The 12,711-nt window shown below is 32.7% G+C and overlaps 2 long non-coding RNA genes across 3 annotated transcripts; one reads left to right on the plus strand and one right to left on the minus strand.

Annotated features, from left to right (window-relative positions):
• Positions 1 to 3,492: 3,492 nt before the first annotated feature.
• LOC104119509 (uncharacterized) lies at positions 3,493 to 5,262 on the plus strand. Its single transcript, XR_691471.4, has 3 exons — positions 3,493 to 3,808; positions 4,867 to 4,925; positions 5,037 to 5,262. It is a non-coding gene; the product is annotated as an uncharacterized lncRNA (long non-coding RNA).
• Positions 5,263 to 5,806: 544 nt separating this feature from the next.
• On the minus strand, positions 5,807 to 9,213 carry LOC104119508 (uncharacterized). 2 transcript variants are annotated; one of them, XR_004503250.2, is made up of 3 exons: positions 8,894 to 9,200; positions 6,897 to 7,227; positions 5,807 to 6,142 (listed from the first exon to the last, which is right to left on the minus strand). It is a non-coding gene; the product is annotated as an uncharacterized lncRNA (long non-coding RNA). The 2 variants fall into 2 exon arrangements; XR_004503249.2 differs by lacking the exon at positions 5,807 to 6,142 and having other exon boundaries at positions 6,569 to 7,227; positions 8,894 to 9,213.
• Positions 9,214 to 12,711: the final 3,498 nt, after the last annotated feature.

The raw sequence follows: 12,711 nt of genomic DNA on the forward strand, positions 1-12,711 counted from the left end.
GGTTCCGAGGGACGGGCCCCGCGTTAACTTTTGTTGACTTTTTGGAATAATTTTTAAGTCGACATATTATTATCTGAAATTATTTTCGATGAATTTTAATGAAGTTATAAAATTAATTTGGTTAGATTTGAGCGGCCCAGAGGTCAATTCAAGCAAGAAGACGATTTTTGGAATATTGGCATAACTTCAAAGAGGTAAGTATCTTGCCTAACCTCGAGTGGTGGAATTACCCTTTAGGCATTGAGTCTTATGTGGATATTGTGTAGTTGGAAGCCATGTACGCGAGGTGACGAGTACGTACTCGGGCTTATATGTACAAATTTTCTTGGTTTAAAGTTTTAGGCATTCTTATGTATTAAATTAGATAATTGTTGGCATTAGTAAATCCTTGAATTATCACGCCTTGTTCCTTATTTGTCAAATTTGTATTTTATATAATAAATTTAGTGTTATTGTCACTTGGATTTTACGTGAATTCTGTGTGTTTATTGATTTGATATTTTCTTGGAATTAAATCCATGATGGAACCCTTATCTGTAAATATTTATTAATAAGTTTAAATTGAGGAGTTAATATAAATATCAAGAATTTGGAATAATTAAGGCGTTGCCCTATAGTGAGTATTTTTTTACCTCTGTTGATTGTTTTGAGGTTTATTATACGTTGTGTGGAGCCTTGGGCTATTTGTTGACAAATTTATTGAGTCTGCTGTATATTTGGAATTTGGTTGTGGTCAGTGAAAATTGCGATATGAATTATTGTATTGTGTTGTGATTTAAACACTCTCCTTGATGTTATTTATGCTTCCTACCTTGCTTGTTAATGATATACATGTGCTTGGTAAGGAAGAGTGTAAAACACGAAGGGTGATGTTGTGCCATTTGAAAGTGTAAAGCACGAAGGGTGATGCCGTGCCATTTGAGAGTATAAAGCACGAAGGGTGATGCCGTGCCATTTGAGAGTGTAAAGCACGAAGGGTGATGCCGTGCCATTGAGAGTGTAAAGCACGAAGGGTGATGCCGTGCTATTTCATTTATATTATCAGGTGAGGATGAGAGTAAAAGCACGAAGGGTGATGTCGTGCAATTATTTTTATGTTATCATATATTCATGGCACGAAGGATGTTTCCGTGCAGGCGAGGGCGAGAGACATACATTATATTGTGATATAGTTTTGTTGTGTATATATCCATGCCTTTATCTTGAGATGTTATTGTGCACCTATATTTCTCTTGTGACTTGTAGTCGTTGTTGCTTCATGTGTGCCTCAACTTTATTTCTTTTATTGTTATTGGCATTTCTCCCACCTAGTTGGTATTATTATATGTATTCACAGTGAGGAAGATATAAACTCACGAAGGGTGTTACCGTGCCAATTGATTTGAATTATATATATATATATATATATATATATATATATATATATATATATATATATATATATATATATATATATATATATATATATATTGGGTGAGAATGAGCTAAGTGCACGAAGTTATTGTCGTGCCAGTTGATGTGATATGTTGAATGTATTCCTCACGCCAGAAAAGTTAAATGAGGCGTCACATGGTGACTTTTATTCGAAAGAATTATATTATAAAGATATTTATTTGAAATAATTATATTATAAAGATATTTACTTGAAAGAAGTATATTTGAAAGATATTTACTTGAAAGAATTATTCGAAAGGTATTTACTTGAAAGAATTATATTCGGAAGATATTTACTTGAAAGAATTATATTCGGAAGATATTTACTCTAGAGAATTATATTCAGAAATATATTTATTGAAAAGAATTATATTCTAGAGATTTTTATTGAATAACTTAGATAAAAGATGTATATTCTGAAGGACCTGGTTAATTGGTTGTGCCTGTGTTTATTGCTCGTTTGAGCAATATTTATGGTGTTCCTGTTACCTTGCTGTTTAAATCACTAGTTGATTGATGTTGCTATTACTGCTATTTGTTTTCTATTATTTTTGCATGCTATACTGCACAGGTTATTAGACTAGTGAGTGTCTTGACTGTACCTTGTCTCTATTCCATTGAGGTTAGTCTTGATACTTACTGGGTACCGACCGTGGTGTACTCATACTACACTTCTACACATTTTTTGTGCAGAACCTGGTATTGGAGATATCGGACTTGAGCAGAGTTAAAGAGGGATCGTAAGGATTCAAGATAGAGATGCTTGCTCGTCGCAGTTTTTTGGAGTCCTTTCATTTCATTGTACTGTTAATTTTTAATCAAACAGTATTGTATATTCGGTCATCGTGATCATTCCATGTATTCAGTTAGAGTTCGTGACTCAGTATTACCAGTCTTGAGAGGTTGTATATTCATATTTATTTCGCTGTTAGTTTTGGTTACTTATTTCATAAAAAAATATGGCTGCAAAATGTGATATAAATCGGCTTACTTAGTCTTAGAGATTAGGTGTCATCACGACGCCTATGGTGGGATTTTGAGTCGTGACATTTTGACTCAACCGAAAATGATACCAATAATTACTACCAAGAAGAATATTTAAATACTTTAATACCAAATGGCCTTTTACTGTACATGTTTCTTGTCAAGTTTATTATTTCTTACGTATGTTAGTTTCACCGTATATATAATAGACTAAGTTAAAATTGATCTTCCATTGTATATAGGTTAATTTTGAAGAAAAATATGCCCATCATGCTACTGAAAAACTTAGATACGCCGAATAGCTTATGTAATAGCACATAGATGGTATGTAGAAGTTTTAACAATAACGCGCAAAAATTATGATACTGGTCAATGTGCTTCTAAGTATATTCTTATCCCTGAATTCAACTTTCGTCTTCCGAAACTAAGGAATATCCTTTTAAATTTGTGTGAAAATAATTTTTAGTATGTTTATGTTTTGCAAATATAATAAATAAAGCGCAAGGACAAATATCCTAAATATTGGACTATATTTACCGCAATATGTTTTCTTGCACGAACAACTGTATGTTGCACCTTCAAAAGGGATATCAAGATCGACAACAAGAATTCTGGTTAAGACAGAGAACCCAAAGCATTAGGAGGAAACCTACACACAAAAAAATAATTGTCCATAAAGAAGTGTTCGTTAAGATACCATCACATTAAATACTTTTAAACTATAATACATAATTATCCAACAAACATGACAAAATTGATCATTTGTGTAAGTTTTGATGATGTTCTTTTATTTTAAATTCATGTATTATGCTAATGTAATAATATTTTTCGACATTTAGATGATTGTTGTATTATTAAACATAAAATTTCTCTCATTAATTATATTTTATTGTTCCTTCATATAAATGATATTTAAATCATCACGTGTCATTATTAACGTGCAACGCACGTTCGTAGATACTAGTTATATTAAAAACAGGAAACTCCAAACTTAAAACTTAAATTACTAAATTACCCCTACCCCATAAAATGTAAATAAATGTTTTAAAAAAAACCTACACGCCTGTCTGAAGATCCCGTGCCTTCAAACTTCCTCTTGGACAGACGCCTCCTTCTAACAATCATCTTCGAAGAGTTGCACCGTTTTATTTGGCTATCTACAAAAATCAGAACCCAAATGGCACTTTTTCCTTGTCTTCGATTTTCTCTGATAACACAACAAGTTTCGATTTTCTTTAATTTTTCACCAGATTGTCATACTCTTTCATTTAATCATCTTCTTCCTATAGTTTTTTCCAAATTTACTTGATAGTCAGATTTTTGTCACGCTACTATCCCTTCAATTCCGGCTAAATCCTTGGCGATATTTTTTCTCTGCCGAAATTGAATTGTAAGTTCACTTCTATTTAACTAGCAAATTTTTTCATGTATGTATAAATTTGGTTATGATTTGGAGATTATTAGAGTTTAATTGAGTTTGAATTATTTCAGCGAAATTAGAGTTTAATTAAGTTTGAATTTTTACACCCTTATTTTTCTATGTTTCTGTTGCCACTAGTTTCCTGATGTTATTGATGTACTTTGTGAATTTAACTTCTATATTAATTGTTTTCACGCAAATGCACACATGACAAGCTTCCAGTAATAGAGAGAAACATCGTAACATCTATACTTATTAGTTTAATTACCTTCTAAGTATTAAATTTTCCACAAAGTCAATAATATACTGAATTGTTTATTCTATCCATATACTTTAAGTAAAACTTTGATAATTAAATCACATTCTCGAAAGCTTATTCTGCCCAGATCCAATATACTAATTATTGCGTCATTGATTCTGTAGTTACTCTTTACTATGTACTCTCACTATTCCTTTTTCCTTCTTTTCTTGTATGTATGTGAAGCTTTTTTTAATATCTTAACGTCCCTAGACCTTGAATAGTGGTAATCACAACTGAGAGTTTGAAGATTCTTCTGCTGATGATTAAGATATTCTGTTTATCTTACTTCGTGTCCAGTTTGATAGATGTGATCCAAAGACTTAAATGATTATATTGGATACATAATTCCCAATAGATGTTCAAATCCTATATTTGTATATTCCTTGAGACAAGTACTTTATTTATTTATGACCGTTTTTTAATTATTATTTATTGAAATAACTCTTTAGAAAAGCAATAGATTGCACGTGTAAGTTCGGTTGGAACTTCAATTGTCTTCCCCTTTCTTTTTTATCTCACTGATATTTGACTTTTCTACTTTAACTATCTTTCAAACTTATCCCATGTTTCTTCCTGTAAAATACGATTACAAAACACGATTACAGGACAACTTCAATGAAGTATCGAAATGATTATAGTAAAATCTTCTGTAACCTAAATAGCTCTAGAATATGGATATTTTCATATGCCTTATAACTTTGCTATTATCTGCTTCTTGCTCTTGCAGACAAGATCCTATATATATTTGAAAAAGATGAAATCACTCCTATATTTACCGATAGTTTTGTAAGTCCCCATTCTACTCATTTAGTTTGTTGCATTCTTGAAGTTAAATTAATATAGACAATTACATCTTACAGATTGGAGTAATATGTTTTATTATCTCGGTCATTTCAGGAAAATAGAGGGACAAAGCAACGCTAAAGTCCATCATTTTGATAAATGTATTAATTCCTTCCACGCTTCCTCTTTATCTAAATAATTTTTTAGTTTACTTTCACAACTTATGAATGTTCTTTGTTGAACTTATGACGTGTTTATCTAAGTCCGTTTTAGTTAAATGAGTAGAAAAAGGACAACTTCTTGTTGTGATAAGGCTAATGTAAAGAAAGGACTATGGTCACCCGAGGAAGCAATTAATCTCTAATATTTTATTCAAAAATAACAAATCGAATATTTTTCCCATAATTTATCTTACTTGATTACCTAATTTCATTAAGTACATAAAAATGACTCCCCATTCAACCTTTTATTTATGAGATTTTAACTGGAACACTATATATGATGAAGCTGGAGAATTTGTGCATAACATGTATATTAAAATAGAAAAAGCCAGACTTGAATATTCCAAAAAAGAACAATCAACCTTGAGAAGACAGTTATTTCAAGGCGCTATTGATATTGTATGACTAAAGGATATACAGAAAATAAAGTTGATCAATGAATGATTTTTCCAACATCGTCGGAGCAATTAAATTTGAAAAGGAAGATACTAAAGTTTAATTGATGGTGATGGCTAGAAGAATGGAGATAGAGTTTGCCGGAGAGTGCATATTGACTTTCTTTATAAAAGGTCTTAAGGTTATGCGAGAATGCAAGCTATTAGTATATTCAAATTTTAACTTATAACTAAATCAAATATTTTTCAAATATGTATGCATATACTATTTTTAGTATGTATGTTGTATAAAAATAAATATGGTATACACGTGCAGAGAGACTAGTATTTAAAAAACCTTACATCATATTCAGTGTGCATTTCTTAGCAACAAGAACACCTGACCTTAATCAGGAAATTGATGGTCTAATTCTACAATTGTTTGACGCACTTTGGTCGTCTTCCCATTTTTCTTGAGTTTCCATATTAGCATCTCAAGTCTGATAATCATGTAACCAGAGAATATACTTACCTTTTTGGACACTCAAAAACTGCTTAGAGCAAGAGGCGATAAATTTTACTCCATTTGATACTTCATTCAGAAGCAGTAATTGAAAAGCAGAGACTACAAAACGGGAATGCAACCATTTGAATGTCAGTTTTACAAGAAATCCTTTCAGACAACAAGAAATGACAACAGAAAAAGAATGCCATAGCATATATTAAAGTAAATAGTAAACCAGGTACACGCTAGACTGGACGATTAACACTTGATTCTGTCAACTAATATAAGTGTATTAAAATGTGATACAGTCCAATGAATAAAAGTTCACATCTGACAAGCAGTCCAATGAATTAGATTATTAGAATGCATTCGAAATTCGGCGATACGATGAGCGAATAGCTCAGAGATTAGAAAGACTGCAGTGATTTTTTCATACAACGTTTTCAGATGAATAATGTGATACCAATCCAACTATGAGTGCTTGCTTCTTCAAGCACCATCTTTTAAGTGACATTATTATCTTTTTGTTAACAGAAAAAAGAATGATGGGAAATGAGTAATGAAAATTATGAGTAATAATTTGTAAATGTTTTTAGTACGAGAGACACATTTATTGGAAGCTAGAGAACTTGATTTGAGTTCCTCTAACCAAACATTAAATGAGAACATTCACAAGCCGAGATAATCCTACAGCAACAACTACTCTGTCCTGGTAGAAACCTAATCTTCAGATACAATTGCCCTTCCTCAACCTACCCAAGACATCTTAATCTGAGTATAATGACTGCAGGATCACTACAAGGCATAGGTATCCTTCAAACAAGACTATAAATGATACACAAATACATGTATTTATATAACAAGAGATGCAAACCTTGATCAACTTCTGCATTGATTTAGGATTGGATCCTTTGGAGAATGTATATTCACTTCCCGATGCATGATCTCTGCAATATGTAGTTTTGAGCCTTAGAAATTGTCATGGTTCCAAAAAGCAAGTCTTCATACACAATGCCAGTGCACCTCTGCTTTTCGGCCGTAATCTTGTGCTTTACCAACGTATTCAATGGATTCCACCATGAACCGAGGGCAGGCGAAGAGATGCAGCTTCCATTTCAGGAGCATATGACGCAGAAGTTTCAGGGAAAATGAGAACAATAGAGCGATATCCAAGAAATCAAATGCAAGAATGGCGTTTGTCAACCCTGTTTCATTGATGGAATAGAATCTCTATCAAAAAATAGTCATCATCAGTAATAACTTGCTTAGACAAGGATAATATTTGTCAATCCTGTTCAATTGGTGGAGAAAGGGAGTTTCTTTCTCCGTCAAACAATTCTCATCAAGAACTTCTACAAATGTGAGCTAACAGGATGGCTAAGCATTTAAATTCTATCAGTCACATCCTGATAACACAAGAATAAAAGGTGAAACAAATGAAATCTTCAGCAAATATCGCACTTCACACCAAGCACAGAAAAACACTTTTTAGAAGGCACTATAGATAACAGATGATAGTTGTAACCACAATTCTGATCACTCCTTGCAATCATTATCGGCCATTATGGGAAGAACAAAAATAAGTAAATGACAAGTATCTGATGAATATTTGCAGGCTGCAGCCTTCATCAAATCATTATGCAAGGACAGAAGAAAGTAAAGACTGAGATTAGATGATAAGAAATAGACTAAAAGCTCAGTCAATCGCTCTGAGCAATACCCATCATTGCACATAATATTGAGTCTTAGGATCTTCAAGCTGATGCTAGATATTAATCGAGATGAATTCTGAGTAGCTGAATTGCATTATGCACAATGTTGATGAATGTGTTAAAGGGACAAGGTAGACCTAAAGTACATGGAGGAATGGAACACAATGGAAGTAGAGGGTTCTCATAGGTGATACCAAACTAAATACTTTAGCCGTTATTGGCACACTTACATTTCCAGATGTTTTCCTTGGGTCATTTTAGTTGGTTTATTATAAAAGACACATTATTAAGTATTATGCTGAGACTAACCTGAACAGCAAGGAATGGATATAAAAGATTCTAGTAGTAGTCTAAGAAGACGGTTATTAGAAGTATATTTAAGGCAGTGTTTCTAACAGCAAAAAGCGACAAGGTGCATGAGGCTTGAATCGAAAAGCAAGAAGTAACACGTGAGTTTCTTTGAAGAGAAGCACATAATTTATTCATAATTGAAAACTACCAAACATATAAGAATTTAGTACTTAACAATCAAATTACAATTAAAAATACTAATTTCAGTATTCAATACACGATGATGCACATTAGTGACATTTTCTCATTTGGATCAATGTGTGCGTCATTGTTTGAAGCGTATGATTTCACCTATGAACCGATGCTCCCTAGCTAGAACTGCTTCATCGCTTTTAGCAACGAAGCGAAGGCTTTTAAGAACACTGATTTAACGAATACTGAAGTTCTAGAAGTTAGGACATAAAGTGGGATTATGTATCGCAGTTTTCAGCCTTCATAAGCAGGACGGACACACTTTATATCCTAACTAAGATAACTCAAGTAGTAATTAGTAAGAATCTCAAATTGTCTACTAATCTAACAGAAACGCAAACTATGAACTAGGAAAAGGAAAATGAGCGTACATTGTTATTGTAGCAAATATCAAAGCTAATTCTTGGTCTCCTTAACAAGAAAATTCGTCATTATAAGTCAGTCATAAACATATATTCATCACACACCCTCCCCCCTCCCAATCTAAAGGGATAAAGAACAACATTAAGCTATTAGCTAAATTAAAATCCCTTACTTGTGATCAATGAAAACAAAAATAAAAAGTTAAAAAGGAAAAACATTACCAAGAAGAAACAGCAAAAGCAGGAAAGTTTACCTCCTAGATAGGTAGTAACTCTCCAGAAAGTCCAGTGCTTGATTTGCAAATGCTGAAACCAATCTTCTCAAGGAAACCTCCAAACCCACTGCCATTTTCCCATTCTCCGAATGGTTTAAAGACCAGATTTCGACGAATTAATCGCCACTTAAAAGTCCTGCATTTGTGAGCAGCTAAAAAACCCCGTCTTCAAAATAAAATAGTTAATCGAAAGGCTATTCTTCGATTCAGCCAGGGTCATCCTCTCTATGGACAAAAATACACACGAACTCCTCCAATTTTTGGAATGGTAATTTTGGCACGTCAAATCATTTTAAACCCTTGTTATATGACTCAACTGGTAATACACATATCGTATTTTAAAATCAAATATTTATACAAATATATTAAACAAATATAAAAGTGTTATTTTTATTTTTCAAAATCAAACAGAGTTCGATCCCAGGAATTATTTCACAAATAGCTTATTCCAAAACGCAAGAAAGTAGTTTTACTTTACTACTAAGTGATACCTTATTAAATAAGTTGTAGCCATTTTCTATAAAGTGATAGATACATATTTTAAAAGGAAAAAAAATTATACTCTTTTTAAATCAGATGAGTGAACAAAATTTTCAGCAAAAGTATTTTTTCTCTTTTTATAATTTTAGAAAATAAAATAAATATGATTTTTCTATTCCGTTTTTTATGATCACAATTCCTATGTTGTCAAGGATTATTCGGTTTGAGTTTAAGTTATTATACGATGTACATGTTAGCAAAAGAATATTTATATGTAAGACTTCTTAAAATATACTAAGATTTTGTAATAAGATATAAGATAAACTCGATGTCTAAAAGGGATATTATATATCTTACACCATGTATAATAATACTAGTTTCTGGATACGTGCAACGCACGTGTATCCTCTGCTAAGTATAAAATATTTCAAAAATACTATAATAAGTGTCCGCTAAGTTGCACATAAATTGAAGAGGAAAATCGCAAGCTCAAAGCGATGAATAATGAGCCTATTCAACCGATATTTGTTATCATTGCAAGGCACAATCATATTGAAAATTGCTAGCAAATGAATTTCAAAATTAATATTCGAGCGTATTCAATTATGCAATTCTTATAATATTTCAAGTAATCAACTTGACAGTAATTCCTTTTTAATATGTTAACACATAATTTAGAAGTCATCTATGACTACAGATATTTCATGTCTTAAAGTTTTAGCCTTTTTATAAGAAATTGTAGCCTCCACCTTTTTACTATTACATATATACATATATATCAAGAAGTTATTATTGGATGAAGGTAGCATTTTATAAAAACTGTATAGAAACTCGACTAACATATGCCTTCTCTAGGATGGCTAGTAGAGCATTGTCAATTTCATGATGTACACCTACACAAAAAATATAGGTACTTGTGTTGAAATATTTAATTGACATTCCAATTTTGTCCGATGAGGAAATTTGGAAGAGGGTTCAGAACTTCACTAAAGTTACCGAAGCTCCACCTTTTAGATTCCCTAGATATGGTGTTACACATAACTGGAAAAAATATAGCATATTTTGGGAGTTGCCATATTGGAAGGATAATCTTCTCCGACACAATCTTTATGTCATGCATATTGAGAAGAACTATTTTGATAATTGTTTCAACACAGTGATGGATAATAAGAATAAGACAAAAGATAACCCGAATGCTAGACTAGACTTACAAGAATATTGCAGGCAACTTGAATTACATTTGCAGCATGCGAATAATGGTAAGGTGTTCAAGTCCAAGGCCAGCTACATATTCACTTTGGAATAAAGACGACAAATTTGTGAGTGGGTTACGAAACTAAAGATGTCTGATGGTTATGCTTCGAACCTGAGAAAACGTGCCGATATGGTTGAAGGAAAGTTGACTCATATGAAAAGTCATGACTGCCATATCTTCATGGAAACTTTAATCCCTATCGCATTTTGTGGTTTGTTTGAAAATATCTGAAAACCAATCACAAAGATAAGTTTGTTCTTCAAAGACTTATGTTCTACCACATCTAGGGAAGAAAACTTATTTCAAATGAATCAGAACATTCCTGTAATCAGTAATAAGTTGGAAAGGATTTTTCCATGTGATTTATTTGATGTGATGGAACACCTTCCAATTAACCTTGTACACGAGGCGCAACTTGGAGGGCTATTTCAATGCAGGTGGATGTATCCATTCGAGAGGTAATGATCAAACCTTGATTCATTCTTGTAATTTTCTTTATTGTTATCGTCTAATATGATAATGTGCAGGACTATCGGTAAGTGTAAACGATTTGTTAAACAGAGGAATACGATTGAAGGATCTAAGCCTATCTTGCAATGGAAGCTGCCCATTTTTGTTCTTACTACTTCGACAATCATGTGCTATGTGCTAGAAATAGGCCCAATCGGCACAATATCGTGATTGGAAATGATTTGTTATATCCATTAATGTCCATATTCAATCAACCAGGCTGAGGTTCTAAAGATAGATCAAAAAGGGGCCTAAGTAGTGTGGAGTACAAATTAGCTTCAAATCATGTATTGCAAATTGTCCGGAAGTTTAACTCTTTCTTAAGTAAGTGTTGACATAAGATTAATTTACATGGACTATTATTTAATTAGGTTGATACAACTAAAAAAATTATCAATGTGTCGCTCAGTGACTTCGTGAGTCAATTTGTCCATGATGCTGTATATTCAACATTTGAGGTGTTGTTTAAAGAGTGTGTAAGTGCAGCTTACATACTTGCTCATATGTGAATATACATACTTAGTCACTTGTGAATATACTTTATCACTTGTGATTTTTTTAACACTACATGTAGGTCAATAATACAAACAACGTCGTTAATCAATTTTTGAAAGGTATATCTTGGGGACCTACACCTACGGTTATAATTATATCTAAGTATTTTATGAATGGTTATAAATTTCACATCGAGAAATGCTCCAAGTATAAAAAAATAATAACAGTGGGGTGTGTGTTAAAGGTGGTGAAGGCAACCAGGATGGGAAAAATGATTATTATGGTGTGATCAAAGAGATTCTAGAATTGACATATTCAGGTTAGCCAACTAAGAAGATCATACTTTTCCGATGCAAGTGGTTTTACCCAACACCTAGAAGAGGTACAAATTCACACTCGCAGTACAACATAATTGAGGTTAATAAAAAGAGAGTATGATCGCTATGATCCTTTTTGTAACGACCCAATCGGTCATTTCGAGAGTTGTAGCCCCGTTCCCCTTTTCTGCTCATTTTTGTGTTACACTGTTATTTTATGACTTATCGGGTTGGTTAGTTCGGGCCCGGAGATATTTCAGAGTGAATTGAGACACTTAGTCTCATAATTGAAAGCTTAAGTTGGAAAAGTCGATCAGATGTTGACTTATGTATAAACGACCTCGGATTTGAATTTTGATGGTTTTGTTAGCTCCGTTAGGTGATTTTTGACTTAGGAGCATGTCCGGATTATGATTTGGAGGTCCGTAGTGGAATTAGGCTTGAAATGGCAAAAGTTGAATTTTTGGGAAGTTTGACCCGGAGTGGACTTTTTGATATCGAGGTCGGATTGGAATTCCGGAAGTTGTAGTGGGTTCATAATGTCATTTGTGACTTGTGTACAAAATTTGAGTTCAATCGGACATGGTTTGATAGGTTTCGATGTCGTTTATAGAATTTGAAAATTGCAAAGTTCATTAGGCTTGAATCCGTGTGGAATTCATGTTTTTGACATTTTTTGAGGTGAAATTTTTTATTCAACTAAGTTCGCACGATGTTTTAAGACGTGTTGGAATATTTGG

This window comes from Nicotiana tomentosiformis, chromosome 6 (genome assembly GCF_000390325.3).
Source record: "Nicotiana tomentosiformis chromosome 6, ASM39032v3, whole genome shotgun sequence".
NCBI classification, from domain to species: domain Eukaryota; kingdom Viridiplantae; phylum Streptophyta; class Magnoliopsida; order Solanales; family Solanaceae; genus Nicotiana; species Nicotiana tomentosiformis.